This window comes from Pistacia vera, unplaced genomic scaffold (assembly GCF_008641045.1).
Source record: "Pistacia vera cultivar Batoury unplaced genomic scaffold, PisVer_v2 Contig349, whole genome shotgun sequence".
NCBI classification, from domain to species: Eukaryota; Viridiplantae; Streptophyta; class Magnoliopsida; order Sapindales; family Anacardiaceae; genus Pistacia; species Pistacia vera.
Genome location: NW_022196167.1, coordinates 157,064 through 169,967, shown reverse-complemented (window position 1 = coordinate 169,967; position 12,904 = coordinate 157,064). Strand labels below are relative to the sequence as shown.

The 12,904-nt window shown below is 34.7% G+C and overlaps 1 pseudogene; it reads left to right on the top strand.

Moving 5' to 3' along the window:
• The first annotated feature begins 3,313 nt into the window (after positions 1–3,313).
• On the top strand, positions 3,314–12,484 carry LOC116139225 (annotated as a pseudogene).
• The last annotated feature ends 420 nt before the right edge of the window (positions 12,485–12,904 follow it).

The window sequence follows — 12,904 nt, the reverse complement described above, 5'->3', positions numbered from 1 at the left end:
AAGATACATTTCTTTATGCATGTACACTATTTGGACTTTTCTGGCATGTGTTTCTTTTAATTTATATTTAACCAAGTGGGGGATTGTTGGAATTTGGTTATTTATAAAGTTAAAAGAAACTTTTGTAAGTTATTTGTGAAACAATACCTGCAATTTCAAAAGATAAGTTGTTTCAGGAAATAGTATAATGTCTCAAAAGGCATTTATGAAACAAATGCAATCAAAAGATAAATTGTTTCATGAAATAATGCAATGTTTCAAAAGGAATTGTTTCATGAAATAATGCAATGTTTCAAAAGGCATTGTTTCATGAAACAATGCAATGATTCAAACTCTATATAAAGACAAGAAGGAAGTTATTTTGATAAATATATAACTTGGTGCAGATTCACAAAAAACTTGTCATATCTTGAAAACTATTTGCATTAGAAACCCACAAGCAATTTAGAGGGGACAAATATCGCTTTTTGGAAAGCTTAATCTTACGTGTTTCAAGTCTCTTCATTGAATTTTCCCAAAAAATCCATCTAAGTAATATCCATGTATTTTATTTTGGCCTTTTAGATATTCAAGGAGTCACAAGTGTCTGCTAACTCATAAAGCATATGGTAAGCATTTATTCAAAGAGAGTGACCACTCAATGAACTTTTATAAATTTCACCTAAACAGGATAAAGTTTCAAATGCAGCGGGTGCACTGCTTTCTATCAACGGACCAAAATGCCTTTCATATAATTCTTTAGAATCTTTTTTTTTTTCCCCCTGAAAACTTGTCAAAAATCAAGGAAGTGATTTTTAGCCTCTCCTCCTAATTGATCTTCACCTCCCACTTTCAGATTTATTTTTTACTTTGACAAATTTAACCTTAATTTAAATTACTATAAAGAACATTTAATTTCTAAATACACTCATACTGATTAAAAGAATTCCTTAATAGTCTGATACCTTTAAGCATATAATGAGATGCATAGACTATAAAATTCTAGTAATATTTACGGATCCACTCATTGCCTTTTGATTTTGGGCTTTCTTATGTTGATATTGTTTTAAACGGGGAACTAAAAATTTTACGGATGGTGGGGAACTAAAATTTTTGTTAGTGTTTTTGTCATCTTATGATCTTGCCTTGTGTCCTACACAATATTTTCCTTAACTGCCAATGTGGTTACTCTCTCTAAAGGTGAACACCTTCACAAAGTGTGAACACTTTAGAGTCTGTGTGGTCACAATGCATTTGGCAGATATTTTTCTCAATCACACATCACACACCTGTTTTGCTTTTTGGACAATACTATTCCTTGTTGATATTCTGTTATGTGCTTTTTCACTTGTCCACTTTTAATTCATTGAGTAAGAAAAGTTGTTTTGCTTTTGGTTGTGGTCCTAAAGCTCCTTTTGCAAAAAGCAAAACACAAAAGTTTATTTTAACTTTATTGACCCCTAACCCTTGATGCCTTGTTCTCTATATATTCACATTTTTCTAGTGTCTTCCTTAAGAAACATATTTGCCTCTGATTCATCACTGAATATCCTCTAAGGTTTTCGTATTCGTCTAAGATTTCAAATATGCTTTGGTAGGTTTAAAAGTACCCTCTCTTACATTGTCTTTGTTGTGACGATTTTGGAACATGGTTCCAAGCATCGTCTAAGGTTTATCATGGGCTTTGGTAGGCTTAAAATTACCCTCTCTTACATTGTCTTTGTTGTGATGATTCTGGAACATGGTTCCATGTTGATGCTTGGATATGTGCAAGCTGTTGTTCCGAAGTTGATCCTTCACTGTTGAAACTTGAGAAGAGCTCAAGTGTGACCTGGTGGTCTCGTGTGTGAAGCTTGCTATGGTGGCTTGAAGTTCAACCAAAAAAGAGAAGATTAATGTGTTGAAAACAGGAAGTGTTTTGTAACTATGCTTTTCTTGCTCTGTATTTGAACTCATAAGTTTACATAGTGGATTCGCTTCTTCGGGACTTGGTCCCATGGATGTAGGCATGTTGCCAAACCATGTAAAAATGAGTGTGTTCTTTTCTTGCTTTAATGGATGTTTCATTTATGCTTTGAACAACTCTTGTGCACAATGTGAACAAGCAACCCATTTTGCATAAGTTTTAATCACTTGGTAACCTCTTCAAAACTTTCATTTGGTATTATAGCTTGTTTTGAAGAGTTATTTCAGTTGATCCTTGCTTGTTATTGGTGCTAAAATCTTGATATGGTGTCTGTTGTATTTTTGCTTTTTTTTTTTTTTTCATGTTTTTCTGCAATTTTTTCGCTATAGACCTTATGTGACCACCCCGTGTTGAATCTTTTTGTTTGTGACCACCTCTGTGTGTTAGTGTGACCATCTTAATTCTTAGTGTGACCACACTGACTATTTTGTTTACCATGAGTTTGTTTAATGAAGGTGGGTCTACTCATAGACCACCATTGTTAGAGAGAACCAACTATCCTTTTTAGAGAAATCAATAGATGAAAAGGCATGGAATGCTTGTGTTATTGGTTGGAAAGAACCACAAGTTGTCGGTGAAGGTAGTAGTATTAAAGGAAAACCCGTACATCAATGGACCAAGGTTGAGTTAGAGGAGTCTAACTTTAACTCAAAAGCTTTGCATGTCTTGTCTAATGCTATCAGTTTTAGTCAAATGAAAAATATTGCTAACTATGAGACTGCAAAGGATGCATGGGATAGACTCCAAGTTAAAAATGAAGGAACAGACTTTGTTAAAAAGACTAGACTCGGGAGATTAATTGCTGACTATGGAAATCTTATTATGCGTGATGAAGAATCTATTTCTGATTTTCATAGCCATTTGCGTGATGTTACAAATGAGTGTTTTGCTTTGGGTAAAATCTATTTTGACGTTGAACTTGTTAGGAAAGTGTTGTGTTCCTTACCCGAGAGATTCATGTCCAAGGCAACCTCCATTGAAGAATGTCGTGACCTCGATGTGATGCAGCTGGACAAACTGATTGGATCTCTTCAAACATATGAGTAGAATTTGATAAGGTAGGGTAAGCATAAACCAGGTAATGACCTTGCATTTAAACATATGGTTGATTCTATTGGTCTTGGCAATATTGATTTGGACGAGGAACAAGTTGATTTGCTAACAAAGAATTTTGAGAAATTTTTTGAAAAAATCACACGTAGCAAGAAAAGGAAAACAGCCTTTTGATCAGTCTCTTCCTAGTGCTTTTTCTAAAAAAATTCAAAAGAAAATGAAAAGAAAAGTAACGGTTTCAAATGCTATGAGTGTGAAGGGTATGGCCACATTCAATCAGAGTGTGTGAACACTCTAAAGAAAAAGGGTAAAGCAATGGCTGATATCTTGAGTGTTAGTAATGATGGAGAAAGAGATAGTGAGGAAGATAAGTCAGTTGAGAATCATAACCTTTTAGCTTTTATGGTTAAACAGGAGGATAGCAAGAGTGTGTCTTTTGATGACTCTTGTGATGTGTATGAAGAACAACAAAAAGCTTATGATCAAATGTTTGATCAATGGTTGAAAATGGTTAAGAAAGTGCAGTCTCTTAAACCTGAAAACTCGACTTTGTTGGAAGAAAAGAAAGAGTTGTCTGATAAAATTTTGTCTTTAACTACTGATTTAACCAGCAAAGATTCGTTGTTGGAACAAACTTTAAGTGAACTAACTGAGGCTAAGGTCAAAGTCATTGTTGAGAAGCTGAATGCAGGTACAAGTAAGCTAGATGGAGTGTTTAGCCAAGGAAAAATGTTTGGATATAAATCTAGTCTGGGATTCACTCTAGGTGTTAGCACCTCCAAACCTAGTATGACCACCTTTATCAAAGCGAGCATTGCAAAACCTGTTATGACCACCGTAGTCAACTTAGATTCAGCTCCCAAGGTTTTTACTGCTCCTTTTGATCAAACCTTGAAGGTAAAAAGATTCACTCTAGTTTGTCATTTTTATCAAAAGAAAGGCCACATCAGACCTAACTGTTTTAAACTCATTTCATATTTAAAAAGATGCATTGGAAATCATGATTTTAATTCTATAAGGTCACCACTTCAGTCTCTCATGTCACCACACCCAAATATTTTTTCCAAAAGTAGAAAAGTGTGGAGACCCAAGCTTAGTGCTAATTGTCTTGTTGCCTATACCTTATTGCCTGCCTCTCAAATTGATAGTGGTCTCGTGTGTGAAGCTTGCTATGGTGGCTTGAAGTTCAACCAAAGAAGAGAAGATTGATGTGTTGAAAACAGGCAGTGTTTTGCAACTATGTTTTTCTTGCTTTGTATTTGAACTTGTAAGTTTACATAGTGGATTCGCTTCTTCTGGGCTTGGTCCCATGGATGTAGGCATTTTGCCGAACCATGTAAAAATGAGTGTGTTCTTTTTTTGCTTTGATGGATGTTTCATTTATGTTTTGAACAACTCTTGTGCACAATATGAACAAGCAACCCATTCCACATAAGTTTTAATCACTTGGTAACCTCTTTAAAACTTTCAATTTCTAATGCAAGAAAGCTTTAGATAAGAAGAGGGACCAGTTTAACTTTTGTTTACATATATGGATTCATTCATTCATATGATGTACATCTATCCTGTATAACTATTTTTATGCATGTGAATAATATTGCCCATTTCAAGTTGTCGATTATATACTAGCTAGGTGGCATTACCATTATTTATATATCAATGCTTGATTGACAAAAGACAATAATTGGAAAGAGAAATTACATGAACCACTCTGAGATTAAACACCCCTCTCAAGGAGATTTGAATAATAAATTTCTATCAAAAAATTTAGCACAATAGTAACACTAGTTTTTCTGAACTACCTCTAGGTGGTCGAGTGGTTCGATATAGAGTCTTGGGTGTATTACTTAAGAGATCCTGAGTTTGAGACCCTACTTGGTTGCTAATAGGAGTAGCTACTAGAGCTCTTACTCGACTGATAGTTCCAAGGTCCTAGGGAATTAGCTGAGGTGCAAGTAAACTAGCCCAGACACCCCACTCATTAAAAAAAAAAAAAAAAAAATTCTTCTAATTCTTTTATTGCTGATGGTTTTGGTGTACAAAAGGGTCTTGGAGGGGTATAAAAGTGGTGTTTGAATTGAATGGATCTTTGTCTACATTTGCTTTAAGAATGATTCTGTTTTTATATATTTAGATATAGCTAACAAACTAAACACTGACTAAATCACCTATGAACAAGGAACAAGATACACACAAGACATTTGAAACTCATTTATGTTGCGATTGAGGGCGACACCAATGTCACAAATGACCTAAAACTTTATTCTTGAAAACGAATCAGAGTACTAATTGAGTCAGTAACACAGTAGAGATAGAGGGGAAGCAAATTCAAACCTCAGCTTGGGTGTATTACTCAAGAGTTATTAAATTCGAGTCTCTCCTTAGTTGCTAAGAGGTAGCCACAAGAGCTCTTATCCACAATAGTTTTGAGGTCTTAGAGGGATTAGTTGAGGTGCAGTGGCTGGCTGAACACCCCAGTCTTTAAAAAAAAAAAAAAAAAAAAAAAAAAAAAAAAAAAAAAAAAAAACTCACCTCCATCCTAGTTAAATTTCGTCACCTACCCACTGTAGTTTTTGATTGTTTACGCGCGGAATATAAAAATTTCAATCACAAAAACCATAAGACCAATGATCCAATTACGGATCTACATCAATTTAATACAATAAAAAAATTTAAATCAAGTTAAATGTCATGCCAACGTTTGGAGGCTCCTCCGTTGATGTGATTCACTCCCACTCCAAGTTAGGAATGAACTCTCGGTATCCCACACAAGACGAGACAAGGTCATTGAGAATTATTAGGCTAGGTAATTCACTCAACTAAAAGGTAAAAATCTGTAGATTTTTTCTTGGGAAAAAAATTCTTTCTCACAAAAGGTGTTCACGTTTTGGGAGAGAAGAGAGGGTGGCTAGGGTTTTTTTAATGAATGAATTATTTCATTTTAATTTTAGTTGCACTTAAATAGTGTACACTAAAACCCTATTCCAAATTGGAATAACCATCTATTCCAATTGGATATTGGAATAGATACCCTTGCAACCAAACATGGCATTTTTCAATTCAAGTTTAAAAACCAAATTTGAATTCACATCATCAATATTAATAATAAATATTAATATTGGATAATATCCATTATTTTAATATATAATAATTAAATAAATAATATATATATCTATATATATACACTTAAACTAAATATTTAAATATAATAATCTCACTAATTTAGTTTCCTCATGAAATTAAATTTAGGCAACAACCCCAGTAAATTTAATTAAGTGTGAAATTACCAATTTGCCCTTTCATCTTAAAAGACAAAATGCCCTTTCATCATAAGACGAAAATACCCTTCTCACGAATTTTATTCTTAATCTGTCTTCTATGTGTGCAACTCGAAGGCTCCTCATCATATCGCAGTAAATCGTATCGCTATTGACAATCAATCATCATCCTACTAACACAGACCAAGATTGGCCTCTAGCTAGACATCATGGCCACCCGATAGATTCGGATTCACGAACTGCTATCTATCAATGATATAGTTACCGTGCAATCCAATCCTTTCATCATCTATTATCTCATCAAGGCCGAGGCATAGAAGTAGTGTCAACCTCGAATATCTTTGATATCATGATATTCGTTATTAGACCACGCCCAGAATAATTGGATTGAGCTACAACTCAATCCCACTATGGCCACAAATTTAATGGCATTGCCATCTACGAATTACTCATTGGGATAATTTCTCCCATAACCAATAGTATGAATCATTTGTCGATCCACCATAGTCTTGATATATTCCTCGATGTAGTCAATCACTATCGTATTGATAGCTCTAGAGAACTATGTTAGGTTAGTGTCAAACTACACCAATTGATACGCAAGACGCTCCAGTGATCTCAAGTCTAAGGATCACATGCACCACCATTCGTTGGAGGATTTATTCCACAGACACGTAGGTAACCATCTATGTGGAATCCTCGGTGGGTTGGTCCAGTGAACTTGCCTACAGCAGCACCCACGCGCTATACCAGTTATCACCAAACAACTTGACAAGTGAGATCTGTCACTGCCTTTCGATAGGGTCCCACACCATGTTAATCTTACCGTATATATTTGTGCCCTAGGTTAGGATAATACTAGGGCTATTGACTTTTATAGAATGGCCACCATATTGTTCATAGGTACTATCAAGATTTTAAACACTCGTAACCCTCGTCATGGTTCTACCATCCTAAAGACATATATCATTTTCTTATACGAATACAATCATCACATGATATAGATAGATGCATTTATTGATAATAAAACATGATTACAAAGAGTCAATTTACAAAATAGGATGGACTCTAGGGCACCTACTCTAACACCTACCTGTCCTCTAACTGACATTTCCCTAAACCTTTCTTTCTCACTTCTTTGATTACACCGAGGTAGCAACTTCTTCTCCCTTCGATTTTCACATTCTCAATTGGAGACAATCTCACCCCTCTTAACTTGCTTCTATATGCCCATTCTCTTACTTTTATACAATCCTTTTTTCTGTAACAATATATGCAAATCCCTGGCATTTTTAAGTATTGTTGTTTGTGAAAGCTGCATGATAGTTTCAATTATAGTGTATTATTATGCATGTATATCACCTTTTCAAGGCTGTTTCAAGAACATTTGTGACCCTAGGCAATAGTTACTTTGGGGCCTTCTAATATATAAGCATATATTAAAAAAATTATTTCAAAATATTTTTCTTTCCTTTTGAGTGCAAAATCACTGGGAAAGGTGGACGACGACCGATGAGCTAACAGGGTTAGGTTGGGGGGGTTTTGGAATAGATGCTGGAGACTGATGAGTGGTGAAATGGGTGATTTTCAATGCTAGGGTTGACCCGAAAGGCTTGAGAAGTTGTGGCCCAAAAGTATCGGTGGCTGTGAGTGGTGGCGGAGTAAACGATGAGGTATGATAAGGGTTTTGGTGTAGGGCTGAGGGGAGAAAGAGGTGGTTTCGGGAGGCCACGACACCAGTTACATGCCAAAAGGCCGAAAATGGTTGAGCAATGGAGCTGGTTTGCGAGATTTGTCAAAATCAGCCAAAATTGAAGGCTATCAAGGTTGGGAAAACACTTGGGAAATGATAAAGTGATGATTCAAATCAATTTTTGTGAGAAAATCGACCGAATTAGCTCCAAGGCTGGCAGCGAAAGAGGGCTGGAGATGATTTATGTGATGTCGATTTTTGGGATTGAATTGGGGGTGAGTTTTTTGAGACATGTAAACGACCATTTTAGCCTTTCATTGTTAAAGAATTCAATGTTGTTATTTTAGGTTGTAAATTGGAAAATATGAACCTAGAGGCACAAACTTGCTATTTCGTCAAACTTGGCGTGGGAATATATGTAAAAGTTTATAATAAATTTTGGCCTTTTGGCTTTTTTATGGGCCCCTTGGGTTGGCTTAGTATAAGAAATTATCCACTATTTTATTTTTATAATATTTCAAAAAAAATTTATAAAAATTTGGGCCCCTATTTTTTGGGGGCCCTAGGCAAGTGCCTCACCCCTAGTTTATAGCAAATAATATTTGATCATCAAAATAAAGAAAATTTTCAAAGAAAATCTCAAGCTTAGGAATTACAATTTCAAGCATGATAAGAAATTACCCAAATTATAAAACCTTAAAATATTTTTGTTCTAATTTCAGTTAACACCCTACCCAAATCCTTAAAAGTTTCAATAAAATACACAAAGTTTTAATTAATTAGGGTAAGATCAATGGAGTAAAAATAAGTGATTGGAAGAATAAATGAATGAAGTAGTTGAATAGAGGAAGAGAGGAGTGTTAAAAGCTCTATCTCTAGTGGCCAAGGCATCCCAGAGTGAGCAAGTTTAAAAACCCTAGAGGCAAGCATAAGGCATAAACGGTCAGCCGAGCAATCATTGCTTGATCTCAGCTCGTGAAAAATAACAAAACTCGAGCTCGGTGAACTCTAGTAACCACGGCTAAGCTTGAGCTCGGGAAGGATGTCGAACACCATGTGCTCGAGCTCGACACCGAATTATTTGGCAGCAAGTCAAAGACTCTAGTATAATAAAAAAGGAGGATTTCTGATAATTTTTTGTGTTTATATTTAAATTACAATTTTATCCTCTAATTGAGAGTTAAAATTCAAATAAATGAGGTCTAAATATCACTTCCCTCTTATGTAATATGCGCACATAATACTAGCAAGGTACAAAAAGAATTCCAGGTCTCCTAATAACAAATTTCGAAGGGCCAGGAAGAGGTCCAACCTTATGTTTTGGGCCAGGTCTTGCCAATGGGCCACTGATAAGAGTGTTGCTACTATGTTTCATGGTTGTCAAATCGTGTATCGTATCATGTATCGAAAACCTAATTTTTCGAATCGTGTATCGTATCGTATCATAGGATACACCTTTAAAAAAAAAAAAAAAAAAAAAAAAAAATTTAAAATTAATATCATCCCAAGATTAATTAACGATTTTTTTGATCTTATTGGCTTTAAATTATAGTTTTACATAATCAAATTAATCACAAAATTAGAATCTATATCATTTCCTCTCAACCATTCATATCATTTCCAAGATCAATGTTAATATCTATATCTCCACTTGTATTATTATTATCATGTAAAATGGGCAACACATCTTCCTCTTCCACTTTCTCCATGCAAAATGGGTAATTTAGGGTGCGTTTTAGTGAATCAGTTGGTGACCCGAATCTAGCTTGAAAAATTTTTAAGCTTTCGGCCCAAATTAATAAAGTCGTTGATTTGTATCGGTATTTTTAAGGATACGAACTGATACGTATCGTATCGTTGAATATATATAAATATATCGAAAGGTTTAAGATATACTCTCTGATACGTATCATTGGCGACCCATATCGAATCGTATCATAGGATACGTATAGCGTATTGTAGATACTATAACCATGCTATGTTCCACTTAAACCCTCTCTAAATCCCATCGTCATTTTTTAGAATTAAAAATATATTTTATCTCAGACAATTAGCGCACAAACCCCACCTTAGGTTATTGGACAATGACATTATATTCAAATCTCACATGAAGTCCGAACAAAAACAAAAAAAAAAACAAAAAATTGAGCATATCGCAGGGATAGACCCATATATTGATGATTGGGTCTGGTGATCCCGTTCAATTTTTTTTCTTTATTAGTTTGGTTTTTTGTTTCGACTATCTAGTATTTGTATTAAAGTTTTTAGTTTGATCTCAAGTTATTTTTCCTCTATTTTTATATTATATTATTTAAATTTGTCTCCTCTAAATTATTTTATATTATATTATTTAAATTTGTCTATCAAATTAAGGCATCAGTTCAGTTCTTGATTTGGCTTTTTTTTTTTTTTTTTTTTTTTTTTTTTTTTTCTGTCTCTCTGTTGAAGAATGAGTTTTTGGGTTGTCAGTTTTGAATTTTTAATTAAATTATTGAATGAGTTTTTGGGTTGTCAAGTTTTGAATTTTTAATTAAATTACTAGATTTTGGATTTTGAGGAAAAAGGAAATTTCGATAAATGAGATTTTGCATTTTACTGGCATGATTTAATTGTGCTTATATGCTTGAACCTGAAGTCCACTTAATTCAATTCCATCATTTTCCTTAGGAATACATGCTCTATATGCTTGAAATGTATAGACCATAACTACTAAAAATGGTTGCTACACATTCTATGGGCCAGTATTCACAAGATTGGCTTGTCTTTGACTGAGCTAATGGTTGAATGTTAATTATGGCCATACAGTCAGGATATTCATCACCTGCTGAATCTGGCATCAGGGAAGACCTGGGCTTCTCTGTCGCGGCAGTAAGTGTATTTATTCACTAATAAAATTAAAGAAAAAAGTTTATAGCATACGATCATCTCTTTCCTCTGACTGAATGATTAGGATGAATAGTGTTAGTTATCATTTCTTTCACTAATCACTTCTCTTCTCACGCATAATGCCACATTTTGGTCCATATATAACATGATCATAACATATCTCTTCAATTTTGGCATATAGTATTCAGTTTTTGGTTCCATGCTAACAGTTGGAGCTAAGAGGCTCATTAATTAATATGGGAAGCTGGCAGACCTCATCGGTCAAAGAGGAGTAAGTTATTTTATTACACTTTAACCTCTATGTTCAAATCTGAAAGCTTTTTCACCTCTCTTATTGTTGATTGGTCAACTTCATATAAAGCAGACAATGTGGTTATCCGAATTACTCTTTATCGTTGGTTGGCTTGCAATAGCATTCTCAAAGGTTTTCTTTCTTTTCCTTCTCTTTTGATGGGGTGTGATCTAAAGAATGCTTGGTTGCTGGATCTGGGAAGACCTTTAACAGGGACTGGAGTTGGAATTATTAATTATGTGGTAATTGTTTCAAATATTTCTGATTGCTCATTTACATTGGTGGGTATGACAACAGTTTCATCACTTTTAAATATAGATTGAAATTATTTGGTAATTGTTTTGAATATTTTCTTATCAAGGATGGTGGGTACCCATATACATTGCAGAAATCACACACAAGAATATTCGGGGAGGATTTACAACGACAAATACGGTATATTCAAAATAAATATAGATTCTATTATTGATATAACTAACTATTTACAACCATATACTTTGTCAACGATGCAGTTCATGGTGACTTGTGGCTTTTCACTAATGTATTTCCTTGGAACTGTTGTTTCTTGGCTCACATTAGCTCTAATTGGTAATTTCTTGCCATTCTAATCTTTATTGCATTTAATCCTCTTAAAACTTTATGTATAAGAATGTGTTAATATCTCTGTTTCATTTCAATTCAGGTTCTGTTGCATGTCGATTGCAAGTTGTTGGTTTATTGTTCATACCAGAGTCTCCTAGATGGCTGGTAAATCCAATTGTGATTTTCTTTTCAGGCAATGTAGATATATTTTGAAAAATATGTGGAGTTATATCATCTTTTTACTTACTGAAAATGTTAAAAACAATTCAATGAAAATCTAAAATTTTCTACAGGCAAAGATCGGTCGAGAAGAGGAGTTAGAAACTACTCTACAGCTTTTTAGGGGATAGAATGCTGATACTTCCCAGGAATGAGCTGGTATCAAAGTAATTTTTATTCCAACTTGTTTACATTACTTCAACTTCAATGGCAGGGAAATACATTTTGGAAGATTTTAGAACAAGAAATGAGGATCATTCTCCTGTACAGGATTATACTTTAACAGGAAATCAGAAGTTGGAATTTTTTACCTATTCCAACTAAGATATGCTTATTCACTCATGGTATGTCTTTAGTATTTTTCTACATGTACATAAGCCCCTTGCCTTGTATATGTGGAGTTTTTCCTCTTATCTTTTTATACGTAATATTTGAATGTTCAGGTTGGAGTTGGACTGATGGCCTTGCAACAATTAGGAGTTACAAATGCGATTGGATACTATGCCAGCTCCATATTTGAAGACAGAAAATTATAACATTTCATATTGCTTAAAGTTTCTAATACAACTGAAACAATAACAAAAGCCTTTTTATCGTGACAGACTTTTCAAGCACCGAGGGATTGTATCAATGGCTATACTTGTTATGCCTGAAAAAGTAGGGCTCACGTGGAGCCTCGTCAATAAAGGATGGTCAGAGCTCAGAAGGGTTCTGTGCCATCTAGGTACGGCCACGTCGTGCCTACCACAAGTGGTATGGCTCCTGTCAGCGCAGCAGGTGAGTGCCAGGCTAGCAAGCGGCTGGAGATCGCCCACGTGTCAAAACCCTGCTTTAGTCAAGGAAATCCCTCGGGCAGGTGACCAATGGGACGCAAGGAAAGGGTTTGCACGGCACCTACCTACTTGCAGCTTTTATAATCATTACCTTTAACTCTCTCACTATAAATAGAGGACTTC